This window comes from Clupea harengus, chromosome 23 (genome assembly GCF_900700415.2).
Source record: "Clupea harengus chromosome 23, Ch_v2.0.2, whole genome shotgun sequence".
NCBI classification, from domain to species: Eukaryota; Metazoa; Chordata; class Actinopteri; order Clupeiformes; family Clupeidae; genus Clupea; species Clupea harengus.
Window position 1 is genome coordinate 3,479,926 of NC_045174.1, and position 12,662 is coordinate 3,492,587.

Here is a 12,662-nt window from a genome sequence, read left to right on the forward strand (position 1 = left end):
CTTGATTAGAGACAAATGTGCAAATGGGGTGGAGGTCTACTTGAATTCCAATAAAGTTTGAGGAAAAACATGCTCTTCGAGTTTGTTGTCTTTGACAGCATTATTATATTTTTGTATGACATTTTTTACCATGTCTTGGGCTCCATGTAGCACTCATCAGCTATTAAATTAAGCTTCTATTTCTTACAGTCGTGTCAATTATATTAAGTCCAACTAGTTTGGCTTTAAATGTTTTTATTTTTTATTTTATTAAGGTTACTTTTTACTTTTATACTTTAAGTAAATTTTAGAGCCTGTACTTTTTTACTTTTACTTGAGTAAATAGGTTAAGTCGATACTTCAACTTTTACCAGAGTATTTTTAAACTCCAGTATCAATACTTCTACTTGAGTAACGAATGTGTTTACTTTTGACACCACTGTATGTATGTAAAGTTCATGCAAAGTTCATGTATGAGTAGGCCTGGGTTGTTCCTTCCCCCAGGCCACAATCAGACAGATTCTCAGTTCGCAAGATTGTGCTTGGAAGACATCCAAGGACACGTGTAGAACATACGTCTATGTTCATCTTGTTTAAGTAATGTTCAGTTTGAATTCCTATAACTAGGCACTGCGCATGCGTATAGTCAGAATGAATATGAATGACGAGCATGACCCACGTTACCTGTAATGTCTTTTACAAGTTCCCGAGTAAAGAAACCAATTATACGGAATCCTGAATTGTGTCATTCATCTTTCAACATGGTGTCAGAAGTTGAGGTTCGGTCGTGAATGGAATAACTGCCTACGACGTGGTAAGACGTACTTTTCTCAGTGCTTTGAGGACATAGCAAACAGCCAACTAGCGCTGCACGTCTAACGTAGCAAAGGCTAACTTCCAACGACAACGACCATGGCTGAAGGATTCTGTAGACCAGAACAGCTGGTATTTGATGGAAACATTGCTGAAAATTGGCGTGTATTCGAGCAAGAATATGAAATATTCATTGCAGCTGCTCACTCCGATAAGGATGCTCGAACTCGAGCTTTCATACTTTTAAACTTAGCTGGTTCGGAAGCCATTGAAAGAGAACGTGCTTTCGTTTATGCAACCGCTGTTCATGCGGGGGAGGGAGAGAACAGACGTTTAGTGACCAGAGCAGAATCGAGAGAAGATCCTGAATGTCTCAAACGAAAATTCCGCCAACTGTGCAGCCCTCAAACTAATATAACAATGGAAAGGCATAAGTTTAATACAAGAAACCAACGACCAGATGAAACAGTTGAGGCTTATGTGAGTGACCTGAAAATCAAAGCCAAGAACTGCAGATTTGGTGAACTCAAAGACGAGTTAATCAGAGACAGAGTGGTGTGTGGCATAATAAATGATAGCATGAGAAAGCAACTTCTGCGTGACAATGAGCTAACTTTAACCAAAGCCATTGAAGTGTGCCAAATATATGAACAGACCGAACAACACACAAAAGCCCTTGCAGCTCCAAAGCAAACACTCGCTAAAGTGGACAGTTTACAACACACAGTCAGAAAAAGACAGCCACAGAAGCTAAAATGAAAAACTCCAGTCATCACAGGGTACTAAACTGGTAGCTTATGGAGGTGAGGAAATCCACACGGCTGGAATAGCCCTACTTTCGTGCCACTCTGCAGGCAGAACATACACCTTGCAATTCTACATTGTAAAACGAAACGTACAACCTCTGCTCGGCCTACCAGACTGTCTCCGCTTAAGCTTAATCACCTTGAATAAAGAAGTTCATCAGATAGGCATCAGCGAGGAAACAAGTTTCTCACGCCAGATGTTTACAGAGTATGCCGACCTCTTTAAAGACGAACTTGGCAAGCTTCCGGTCACTTATTCCATGAAGCTAGACCCCGAGGTCCATCCCATGGTAAAACCTGCACGCAAGATACCAGTGCCAATGCAAGATAAGGTCAAAGCAGAACTGACCCGGATGGTCAACTTAGGTGTGATCACCCCAGTCACAGACCCCACTGAATGGGTTTCGTCTATGGTCGCCACTCACAAGAAAAACTCAGATGACATCAGACTGTGCATTGATCCAAGGGATCTAAATAAAGCCCTGAAACGTCCACACCATCCTATGCGTACCGTAGAGGAAGTAGCTGCACAAATGCCCAATTCCACAGTCTTCTCTGTCCTCGACGCAAAATGCTCATTCTGGCAGATCTCACTTGATCACAAGTCATCCATGTTAACGACTTTCAGCTCTCCATTTGGCAGATTCCGCTTTCTGAGAATGCCATACGGAATCAACTCAGCCAGTGAGGTGTTCCAGCGCGCGATGGAGCAGATCTTTGCTGGATACCCCTGCGCTGTCATTGTGGACATTGTGGACTGTGGCACTGCGCATAGTCAGAATGAATATGAATGACGACGAGCATGACCCACGTTACCTGTAATGTCTTCACAAGTTCCCGAGTAAAGAAACCAATTATACGGAATCCTGAATTGTGTCATTCATCTTTCAACAACACGACAATTATTACATTCATAATTAGTTGTATAGTTACCTATTTGTCACACCAATCCGAGTTATTTCTTCTTGTATGCGTTACATTAGAAGTAAGTGTTGTAAAAAATGCTGTTCTAGAATATTCCACTGCCGATTCCAGTCTGACGTGCAGTTTACCCGGAAGATAAGCTAAGCAAAACACGCACGCACACGCACACACAAACACAACCAATGTGTTGGATTTTACGGTCGAATTAGATACTTTGGCTATTGTATTGGGAAAGTAAACAGGTCAAAGTTTACTCCGTAACATCCACCTTCGGTGAGGTGTGCACTGCCCTGCTATTGTTTCTGACATTACATATGACAGGGCAACAGCCGAGTGATTCTTTTCCAAATTGAAACTGATTAAGACTTACCTGAGGGGCAGCATGGGGCAAGAGAGGCTGAATGGGCTGGCTATCCTGTCCATTGAAAAATCAAATCATAAATCACCACTTTTATGTTTGAAAGGCGTCGTTCGGCAGGTGTAGCCTACTGTGCCTGCTTGTAGGTCTTGACTTTCAGATTCTGCGCCTAAACTAGCTATATGTATCGTCTCATCACATGATCAAATAGAGACTTGACATTGGACAACAAGATACATATTACCCAGCAATCATCATTGCATATCTGTATATGACAAAAATAACAAAGAAAATAAGAAATGATTCATTTAATTTAATCGGTTTTTTAATAGTTTCTATAGTGTATGTACGATAAGCATATCATTTTGTTATAGATTGCTACTGACGATTTCCCCCTAAAAATGATTAAAACCATGACAGAGACAGGTTTGCCATTTTGAGGGGATATATAACATAAGCTCTTTTTAATACAGCGGTACTGTGCTTAGAATCCTGCGCCAGGCGAGTGTTTTAGACTGTGCGACCGTGATTGGCTCCAAATGTTTTAGAATCTGCGGACGTGATTGACTGAAGCTGAAACTTTTAGCTGGCCTTGCAGTCGGCAGCTGCACGCTCCTTGTCGTAAATAAACATTTGTATCACCATTTCTGATTCTGCGTGTTGAAAATAGCATCGTAAATAGTTAATAATTGTAAACAGTAGTTGTATTGTAAATAGTCTAAAATATTGTTTATTCAAGTTTTGATTAATTACTCTGTGTTTTCTGTAAATGGTTTTGTGTAAAATGAATAGTTCTACATTCTTCTGTTTTAATTAAATATATTTATTTGCTTCTTTTCTCTATGAACAAACAAAGCTGGTGTACAAATGTAAAAGTGGGTGTTTTGAATGCCAATATGTGTTAAAACAATAATAATAATAATAATAATGGTTATGATGCCAATGACATCATTAGATAACAGTAACATTGCACGTTATTAACAAGTTAATAAAAAAAACACTATGAAACAGATAAAAAGAAATGGAAAGATATGCATTCGACGAGCCCTTGGCAGTGGACATTCCATCAGGTATGTGGGAGAATAATAAAATAATTATTACACAAAAGAAAAAGAGTATATGTGTATGCACATATACAGCTCTGGAAAAAATGAAGAGACCACTCCAAATTTTTCAGCATCAGCATCTCTACATGTATGGCGGCCATTCTATTCCAGTGTCTGTTGAATTCCAGTACAGGCACACCTGATTCTACTTAATGAGGTACTGATTAGGTGATCACCTGAACCAAATCTAATTTAATGAAGAAAAGTATAAAAAAAACAGCTGTTGTCACCACTGTCTTCTTGCAATAGGACCAGCTGGATGGCAGAAACAGTGCTAGTAGTACCTCCAAAGTAATCGGAATAAAAAAAGTGTCTATTGACCATGCCAAAAGAGTTAAAAAGAAAAGTTTTGAGTGAGGAAAAGAAGGGTTCAATTCTGGTTTTACTGGCAGAGGGATACAGTGAGCGTCAGGTTGCTCCCATCCTTAGAATTTCAAAGATGGCGGTTCATAAGAACAAGGAACATTAGGGACAACAAAGCTACAGACCGGCAGAGGACAAAAACGACTCTCTACTCACCAGGATGACCGCCAAACTCATTCGAATGTCACTCAACAACCGTAGGATGACATCAAGTGACCTCCAAAAAGAATGGCAACTGGCCGCTGGGGTGAAGTGCACGGCGAGGGCGGTTAGAAACAGGCTCCTAGGGGCAGAGCTGAAGTTGTGCAAAGCTAGGAAAGACCTTCATCAACGAGAAGCAAAGAAGAACCAGACTGAGGTTTGCAAAAGACCATAAGGATTGGACCATATAGGACTGGAGTAAGGTCATCTTCTCTGATGAGTCCAATTTTCAGCTTTTCCCAACACCTGGTCGTCTAATGGTTAGACGGAGACCTGGAGAGGCCTACAAGCCACAGTGCCTCGCACTTACTGTGAAATTTGGCGGAGGATCAGTGATGATCTAGGGGTGCTTCAGCAAGGCTGGAATCAGGCAGATTTGTCTTTGTGAAGGATGCATGAATCAAGCCAAGTACAAAGTTGTCCTGGAAGAAAACTTGCGTCCTTCTGCTCTGACAATGTTCCCCAACTCTGAGGAGTTTTTTTCCAGCAGGACCATGCTCCATGCCACACAGCCAGGTCAGTGAAGGTGTGGATTAAGGACCACCAGATCAGGCCCCTGTCATTGCCAGCCCAATCTAGACCTGAATCCCATGTAAAACCTCTGGAATGTGATCAAGAGGAAGATGCATGGTCACAAGCCATCAAACAAAGCCGAGCTGCTTGAATTTTTGCGCCGGGAGTGGCATAAAGTCACCCAACGACAATGTGAAAGACTGGTGGAGAGCATGCCAAGACGCATGAAAGCTGTGATTTGTAAATCAAGGTTATTCCACCAAATATTGATTTCTGAACATAAGTTAAAACATTAGTATTGCGTTGTTTAAAAATGAATATGAACTTTGTTTTCTCTGCATTATTCGAGATCTGAAAACACTGCATCTTTTTCGTTCTTTTGACCAGTTGTCATTTTCTGCAAATAAATGCTCTAAATGACAATATTTGTATTTGAAATTTGGCAGAAATGTTAGTAGTTTATAGAATAAAACTCTTTTTTTTTCATTTGATTTTCTCAAACACACACCAATAAATAGTAAAACCAGAGAAACTAGGTTGTGGGTCCGTATCCCATCCGCGGTGTGTCCAAATTATTAACAAATCTAAAGTTTCCTATGTGTGTTCAGGCAGCTGGAAATGCATTTATCAAATAGATATGGATGCAAAATGGATGCCTATAACTCAAATCCATAGTCCTACCAATCGAGGATATTCAGGCTAGGGCATTTCATCTTTTACAGATATATTTTGAAATACCGTATTGTTGCAATGTATTTATAAGTAGTGATGTAGGATATTTTCCTTTAAAGCTAAATGAGTCCAGCTTTTACAGATCTGTGTAGATGTCACAACCTGGTGCCTGTTGAGATAAGCCAGCAACTGATGCAAAAACTCCTGGGTTGTAAGCCTTCTGACCAGCCTGGTCACCTTCTTTGCCTGGGCCTGTAATTACGAGTCCAGTTTGTGGCTGTGCTTCTCACAATTCAGGTTACACAAGGACCGAAGCCATACATACATTTTGATTTACAGGTGTTGCTTGTTAAAAATTCTGTAACTTGCTGACTTATGGAATATTTAAGACACTATATAAGACATGATAGAACCCCCTCACTCTATAAGACATTGGGCCCTAGTTTAGTGGTTAAAACAGCTGGCGGAAACAGCAGCACACACAATTACACTGCCAGGTGAACTAGGTAAGAGCTGTCTCTGCAATAAGGAAGTAGACCTCACTGACATGCACTAGGACGTTGTCATGGCCACATCCTTATCATTCCTTAACCACGTAAAATTCCTCCAGTTTCACCATGTGCAGTTGGAATACAACACAAGTGGAGGCTCAGAATGTAAGTACTGCACAGTCATTTATTACATTCAAGGCAGGTTTACTTCATTCATATGCAGATGAATGGAAACATATGAATGGAAGCAATATTAAGATTTATCACTTCAGTGCCCATTGATGGTCACTGACCATTAACAATGTTTAGTCATCTGCAGGACATTTGGGATAAATTATATTAAATAAGCAATTTAAAAGCATACACGAATATATTATTTCATAATTGCAACAAATCACTGTGACATAGATCATTTTGAATAAATAGAAGATTTGGTTAGAATTGGTGGTTTCTACTCATAGAGTTCATAATTGTGCCAGCACTGATTAGAAGATTCTTGGGTGAAGCTCTGTTGAGTGAACTTCTGTCTCCTGCTGGAAGGTCCAGTCACGGCCCATTTTAAGCTTACTGGAGGGGGCTGTTAGGTTTTCATTTAATATCTGCTGGTATTTGATGGAGTCCATGATACCATGTATCCTAACAAGATGTCCAGGGCCTTTGGAAGAAAAACAGCCCCACAACATCAAAGATCCGCCACCATACTTCACAGTGGGTATGAGGTGCTTTTCTGTATGGCTATCTTTCTGTCTACGCCAAACCCACCTTTGATGTTTGTTGCCAAAAAGCTTTATTTTGGTCTCATCTGACCATATAACTCGGTCCCATTGAAATTCTGACTTACATTTGGCAAACTGTAGTCGCTTTAAGGCGAACGAGTCGTCTAGTGTGTTTAGAGAACACAACCAATGGGAGGATTACAAGCATTTGCTACAAAAGAAAAGCAGAAGATCATACTGTCTGCTCCCAGAAAAGAAATCCACATTGGTCTAAAGGAAATGAGAGAGTTCTGTAAAAACAGGTTAACAGTCACACCGCTGTAAATACACAGTGGAACAATTACAAGAGTCAAAGCATGAATGAAAAAAATGACAGTGTAAATAAAAGAATGAACGCAGTAATCTACCAAAGAACGAGGAAAGCAGCTGATAAAACTGCTTAATATTTTCCAAGAAATCGCATAAATGACAGCTATGGTAATTTGATGGGTTTAGGGGATGTCTGTGGTGGAAGAATATACAACAAAGAGTCTACTTAGATATTACTGTTACATGATTTGATCATCACAGAGATCAAAGGAAATAAGGGTAAATAAGGGTTATGAGTCGGAACTGTGAACCATCCCAGAAGAGTCCAGCAAGAATTAAAGAGTAACACAATATCAACACTCTAGGAGCTTAGATTTGGGATGCTTTCAGTAGACAAACTGGTTGCTTTCTAAACGTGTTGAGGTAAAGTGCACCACCATGTGGTGAATAAGAGGAATGAAGAGAAACTGTTCTCCAACCTTAAAACCACCACAAAACACAAATAGTTTATGTAACTGCGGCCTCTCAGTATAGATTCAAGTAAACTCATGTATCTAAGCTTGGAACACTTATCCTTCTGATAGTCCCTGAAGCTCTTGAACATTCTACCATTGGCAGTAAAAACGTCACCATTATCTGAAAAATGTTCCGTAACATAACATGAAACATACGTGTTGGCCTGTTACATTGGGACACACTAAAAAGACAGACAGATAGATTAAAATCTTCCCACCCAAAATGAGGGCTTACATAAGGTTTGAATTTGCTATGTAGTACAATGTTCTGGATTACTGAATACGAATGTGTCTTCCCCCCAACACACACAGGCAATGTCTGAGGAGAAGTAGGTGTCTGAACAGGTCTCTTAATCTCAAATGTGTGGGACAGCACTTTAATGAGCTTGGCAACTAGTTTAATGACTCAGTGTGGTCTCATACCCAATGGCGATTAAGAAGTTTCCACACGATTCACACCAGTTATTTATTTATATACCGTGATTATAGATCTCACGGCAGACGAGCAGCTATCAGACTATGTGAAACTAGGCGACTGTAGTAACATTCCCACTCTTTATTCATTGCCGAACCCTGCAGCTGCAGATAAACATGTGAGTTTCGTGGTGTGGCCTTCTGTAGAAGTCCGATGTCCGATGATGCCATCGCAGAGTAATAACTGGGTGTGATATCGGAAAAGGTCAAAGCAAAGTCTGAACAGTGATTCACTGGATTCCTTTTCACAGTCCAAAATGTGGATGTTCATACTGGCTTACGGGCTGCAGAGCATATTTCCCTATGATAACACTAAAAATGATACTCTTGCACACTCCTACCACACAAAGTATTTACATAAAGTAGTCCATGGTAGGCTGTTAATATGTTCTTTGTTCAGTTTACTGTAAGTAGAACTAGTAATGCTTAAATTACATTTAGGCGAATTGCAACCAACTACAGAATTGCTGGTCTACAACAGACATCAGAGATAGAGCCTACTGGAACTTCAACTTTGCATTATTGCCTGGCGTTTGGATGGACAATAATTCTACTTTCTTTGCATTAAATCATCTGCACTGATTCCAATCCCTGTCTCTTACAGTATCTTGGCTCCACAAGTGCATTAGTACTGCAGTCTAAGCTAAGAAAGATCGAACTGCAAAGTAACCAGCACATTCATTCTGTTGGTATTTATGTTCTTACTGTAACTACATCCCAGTCCAAAAAGGCTAGTCATGTACAAGCAAACCACATGTTATGATAAGGTGAACTCGACACTCGACACTCGACACAAGAGTTCAGCCGAATTCCGAACCCACAGGGATTGGATGGGCTGGGGTGTTGCCAAAGAGAAATAGTTGTATAGCTTCAAAGCTATACTTCCCTGTAGATGAGTCCTAGGATTAGGTCGTGGAACCTAATGACTTTCAGAACACACTGTTAAGAAATCAGGATCTCTTGTCCAGCCAGCCCATATGTCATATAGGAATCACACAGTCACACTTGTACCTTTCAACATGCAAGGTAGGGCATATATATATATAACACATACATATGTATTCTATGTAACTGTATATGAAAGGTGCCATAATTATGGGTTTTAACACCCTGTTATCATATATACTATATAAAAACTAACATATATGAATTTTACAGACTTTTTCCATGTGGGTGTACTCATTACAGTAAATTGGCAAGGTTTGAGAAACTGGTCAAATCATTCCTTCAACCCACTGAGGGTTCATGTAGCATCATGTCTTTGTTACCCTTCATTTGGTCCAGAAAGGCAGGCGCCTGCGTCATCTAACTCTGCTTGTACATGTGCAACTGCCAATATGTGTGACTAAGAAATGGAGAATAAATCTGTGTGTGTGTGTGTGTGTGTGTTTGAGAGAGAGAGAGAGAGAGAGAGAGTGTGTGTGTGTGTGTGTGTGTGTGTGTGTGTGTGTGTGTGTGTGTGTGTGTGTGTGTGTGTGTGAGAGAGAGAAAGAGTGTGTGTGTATGTGTGTGTGTGTGTGTGTGTGTGAGAGAGAGTGTGTGTGTCTGTGTCTGTGTGAGAGAGAGAGAGTGTGTGTGTGTGTGTCTTTGTGAGAGAGAGAGAGTGTGTGTGTGTGTGTGTGTGTGAGAGAGAGAAAGTGTGTGTGTGTGTGTGTGTGTTTGTGTGTGTGTGTGAGAGAGAGTGTGTGTGTCTGTGTCTGTGTGAGAGAGAGAGAGTGTGTGTGTGTGTCTGTGTGAGAGAGAGAGTGTGTGTGTGTGTGTGTGTGTGTGTGTGTGAGAGAGAGAAAGTGTGTGTGTGTGTGTGAGAGAGAGTGTGTGTGTGTGTGTGTGTGTGTGTGTGTGTGTGTGTGTGTGTGTGTGAGAGAGAGAGAGAGTGTGTGTGTGTGTGTGTGTGTGTGTGTGAGAGAGAGAGAGTGTGTGTGTGTGAGAGAGAGTGTGTGTGTGTGTATGTGTGTGAGAGAGAGAGAAAGAGAGAGAGTGTGTGTGTGTGTGTGAGTGTGTGAGAGAGAGAGAGTGTGTGTGTGTGTGTGTATGTGTGTGTGTGTGTGTGTGTGTGTATGTGTGTGTATAGGTGTAGGGGGGAGTGGATGTGTGTGTGTTTATGTATGTGTGTATGCAAAGTTGGTTATACTGTATGTATAAAACATATTTTCATTCGGTTACTGCATATGCCATAATTATTTGTGTGAACACACTGTTATTGTTTATACTACAATGAGTCCTCATTACAGGTCATTGGCGAGGATTGCGAAATAATTCAAATAGTTGACTCAACCCACTAGATGAGACATTTGCCAATGCCAAGAGAATCACTCTGAGGCGGCCCAGGGGCGAATCATGTCTTTGTTACCCTTCATTTGGTCCAGAACGGCAGGCGCCTGAGTAATCTAACTCTGCTTGTACATGTGCGACTGTCAACTATGAATGTGAAAAGGGGATGAAATAACTGTGTGTGTGTGTGTACGTATATGTGTGTGTGTGAGCGTTTGTGTGTTTGCATGTACTGGATAATCAAACTCTGCTTGTACATCTATCAACTCTGTATGACTGCAAGGTGGGGATCAAATGATTGTGTGTGTGTGTGTGTGTGTGTGTGTGCGTGCATTTTGCGTGTGTGTGTGAGAGAGAAGCTATGTTGGCTCTGTGTGTGTGTGTGTGTGAGAGAGAGAGAGAGATATAGAGAGGTGGTGTGTGTGTGCATTTTGCGTGTATGAATGTTGGGGGGTAGTGGGTGTGTAGTGTGCGTGCGCGTGTGTTTGTGAGTGTGTGCGTGCCTGTCTGTGTCTATGTCTGTGTCTGTGTCTGTGTCTGTGTCTGTGTCTGTGTCTGTGTCTGTGTCTGTGTCTGTGTCTGTGTCTGTGCTTGTGTGTGTGTCTGTGTCTGTGCGTGTGTGTCTGTGCGTGTGTGTGTGTCTGTGTCTGTGTCTGTGTGTGTGTCTGTGTCTGTGTCTGTGTCTGTGTCTGTGTCTGTGTCTGTGCTTGTGTGTGTGTCTGTGTCTGTGCGTGTGTGTGTCTGTGCGTGTCTGTGTCTGTGTCTGTGTCTGTGCTTTTGTGTTTGTCTGTGTCTGTGCGTGTGTGTGTGTGTCTGTGTCTGTGCGTGTGTGTGTGTCTGTGTCTGTGTCTGTGTCTGTGCGTGTGTGTGTGTCTGTGTCTGTGCGTGTGTGTGTCTGTGTGTGTGCGTGTGTGTGTGTCTGTGTCTGTGCGTGTGTGTGTGTCTGTGTCTGTGTCTGTGTGTGTGTGTCTGTGTCTGTACGTGTGTGTGTTAGGACAGTAAGGGATCGCTCTGATCATTTCATACTTGCTTTCCAAATCATGCTGCCTCAGTTGCATTCCACTGAACAATCCTTGTTTAGATACTGAAGGGTTTTTCTGCCACCCTTTACAGAGAGCACCGGTGAACAGCTCTCCTTCGGATAAGATCACATGAGTCATTAGCCCACGCAGACTACAGGTTGTGTCAGGTCCACCAGGTGGAAAAGGTAAATGAGAATGAAACTTTCATTTAGCAAGATTTTTTGCAATGTTTAAAAAAAAATTACAGTTAACTAGATAACAGCTAGAAGGAAGTTTTGATGAAAGTAGTGTCAATACCGACTTAAAAAGGCAGCCACAGACTCATGTGAGCCCTGAAGTCCTGTTTTGTCTTTGTTCCCCTGAAGCCATGAGATCCTTATCTGGTGACGCAGTCTTTCTTCCCCTGGAAGACCAATTTCCAGTAAAAGTCCAGTCCAGCAATTTAAAGGTCAAGTCTCTGTTTGCATTTCTTTTGAAGGGTACCATAAGCTCTGGCTCATCTAAGTGGATCATGCTCCATCTTTGTATTGTGCTTCTGATAAATAGAATTCACAATGCATTAGAGACAAACTAAATATTAACAGAGATTCCCTGCTTGACATTTTGAAATGAAGTCAAAAGTGCCTGAACATGTCAGGAAGGGAAGACAAAATGTAACAAGGTGGCAATCATTATATTTACATTTACATTTAGTCATTTAGCAGATCACTGGTTAGCTTTTGATTAACAGCACTATATAGTGGAGGATTTCATGTCTTTGCGTCATTATTTAAGAGTGGCGACGTAGCCTTAGCAATGCCTTATGCAATCTTATTAAATTACGGCCTTGCATTTACAGTTGCAGTAAAGTTTTCAGACACTGAAGTTTTCCACATGTTATGTTTCAGACTCAAATTGATTTAATTTTCACATCACTCTACACACATTACTCCACAATGAAAAAGCAAAATCTGGCAAAATCCTACTTCTATCAATCTTCATGGTATATGACCTCGGGATGATCCTGTCTGTAAATATAATATAATAGGACGAAATTGTAAATAAACCAATGCTCTTATGAAAACCAAATTCTGCAATGATTTCTTCTTATGATTTCACATTTCGACTGTACTTGGACTGTACAAAACAC